This window comes from Argiope bruennichi, chromosome 9, assembly GCF_947563725.1.
Source record: "Argiope bruennichi chromosome 9, qqArgBrue1.1, whole genome shotgun sequence".
Lineage (NCBI taxonomy): Eukaryota > Metazoa > Arthropoda > Arachnida > Araneae > Araneidae > Argiope > Argiope bruennichi.
Genome location: NC_079159.1, coordinates 85,540,699 through 85,543,241, shown reverse-complemented (window position 1 = coordinate 85,543,241; position 2,543 = coordinate 85,540,699). Strand labels below are relative to the sequence as shown.

At 30.9% G+C, this 2,543-nt stretch overlaps 1 non-coding gene across 1 annotated transcript; it reads left to right on the top strand.

Moving 5' to 3' along the window:
• The first annotated feature begins 313 nt into the window (after positions 1-313).
• On the top strand, positions 314-386 carry Trnar-ccu (transfer RNA arginine (anticodon CCU)). Its single transcript has one exon. It is a non-coding gene; the product is annotated as a tRNA-Arg (tRNA).
• Positions 387-2,543: the final 2,157 nt, after the last annotated feature.

Genomic DNA, 2,543 nt, shown 5'->3' with positions numbered 1-2,543 from the left:
ATTGCCATCAATTTTTTTTATTTAATAATTTTTTTGAATCTGTTATATAATATTAATTTTTTAGAAAGAAAAGTATCGGAAAAATCAATGGCTGACAGAAATTAAATACGACATTTTGATATTTGAAGCCATTATAATAAAACTAATTTTTTGTGCTTGAATTTTCAGTTAATTAGTTATTGAAGGCAATTACTGAATAAAAGGATAAGTTTGCCATGATACAATTTGTATATTCTATATGTGTGAACTTCATCTTTCGAACGGATTCTTTTAGTTCCTTGTAGAGCTTTATACATAAAAGATTGCACACGAAGCCCTCGTGGCCCAATGGATAAGGCATCGGTCTCCTAAACCGGGGATTGCGGGTTCGAGTCCCGCCGAGGGTAGTTCTGTTTTTAAATTGCAGATGAGCGAATTCTCACTAAATCTGGTCTACAATTAAGTGATTCCAGTTTCAAGTGAATTAGATGAATACCAATGCATATTGCGATGAAATTATTAGATGTTAGTAAAACAAAAATATACTGAAGCAGATATGATTTGAAATTTGTGGTCGAATTATATTAAGAGGATCAGTTTTCGAACGAATATATGAAGCATGGATACATAAAAGACGTTCACTGTTATCATAGCTCAGCTGTTCATTTTTAAACCATTAGAAATAGCTATATACTGTTCGTTTCAGTATTCTGAGATGACCGTTTTTCGACAATTCTATCTCATTAAGGGTTGAGACGCGGAATTCTTAGTCATTCTTTGACCTTGATACCCCACCTTTTAAATACTTTTTATTCCCAATTTTTTTTCACGTGTATGTCAGTAATGGGTAGGTTCTGACTTTATTATTTTATTTTAATTTAGCCTGCGAGTAATCCGAGTTTACTTTATTGTTAAATGTAGACCTTTCCTGCTTTTATCTTTCCTTTCACCCCTATTTTGGTTACCCCTAATTAAACCCATCCAAACGCATGCCCAAATGCGCGGAAGGTTTTAGAATCCTTTGTCAAGCAATAGTTCCAGCTGGGGAAAAAATGCTTTAAATGACGGAAAAAATTGCACTTAATGTTGTTTGAATCAACAAGTATATTTCTCAAAAAATAACGAAATCTAATTTTTTATATGTTCCTCCGATCTATCAGTCATTTTTAGGATTAAAAAAAGGGTCCATTCTGAAATATACAATAAAAAAATGCATCGATTTTATGATTAAAGTTGACCGAATTGTTTGTTCAGCTGATTAGTCTGAACAATTTGCGGATTATTTAAAAATTAATTTTAAAGAAGAATTTGAAAAAATAAATACAACGATACATAATTTCAATTTGCAAATCTCTTTCGAAGCCGCGAAATTGTATGAAAAATTCGTCTAAAATAGTAATTTTCAACATTTCATAAATTGGTCAGTTTTAATCATAGAACTATGATTTTTTTTTGTTTGTTTAAGATGTTACAGTATCAAAAAAATTCTCCTAAATCTGACTGATAGAACCGGTGAACTGCATAAAAAGTTAAAATTCGTAACTTTTTCAGAAAAGAAATAAACTCATTTATAGACTCAAACGTCATAAAACATGATTCTTTACGTCATTTAAGACATTTTCCAACTATAACTGCATATATATATATATCCAATTCCTACTTTTATATTTAATTAAAGCTATACGCTCTCGAGAAAACTGTAAATTCAGCAAGTTCTCACGCTCCAAGTGAAGGGATAAATATCCCTAACATCTATACATTCCAGTCAAAGGTACCTAATACTCCCTTTCCTAAGTCGACTCGTAGCAAAGAAATTTCTATGAGAGTCTCCTAGTAAAATCACTGAAGGAAAAAATTTCTGCCTCTTTTCTCTTGTATCGCGATGCAGACTAGCGCATCACTTATGCCTTTTCTTTGTACGAAAATTATGCTTTGTGTGGTGAAATAAATCGAAGCTAAAATTTCAAAAGTTCCACCTTTTCGGTCCAGCACTGTAAAATTATGCTTTTCTTTACAAATTTTTCTTATACAAAGGCATGTTCTGTATAGATGGGTTGTCTTCTATTAACAATATCTCCAAGCAGATTGTCACTTATAACATGATTAAAGTTTTAATGGAAAATCTCATACACATTGGCAGAATGCTTAATTTTTTTTTTTTTTTTGTAGCATACTTCAGCCATGAAAGTATAGTAATATTAAAAGTAGGCAATAAATGCTCGAAATTATATGAACTGAGAAGCGTCACGAACACTTATATAAAAACTAATAATTAAAAACGGATCGAAACAAATAGTGATGATGTAAAATGATGTAAAAGAAACGTGAAATTGTAATCTTATTAATAATTTTAATTCAAGCTGAGCTTTATTCACATATGATAAATGAGTTGTTTTAAACATAAAAAAGCAACCTCTCGCTGAGTTATTTGACGCCAAATAGAAGCTTTAATTTGCGTATCTAAAATGACTCGGAGGATGGAGATATTTTGAAACTCCACTCAAAGTTATAGATGGCGGTAGGCGATTATATTATAGATTTTGGAATAAAATAAAAAAACTCAC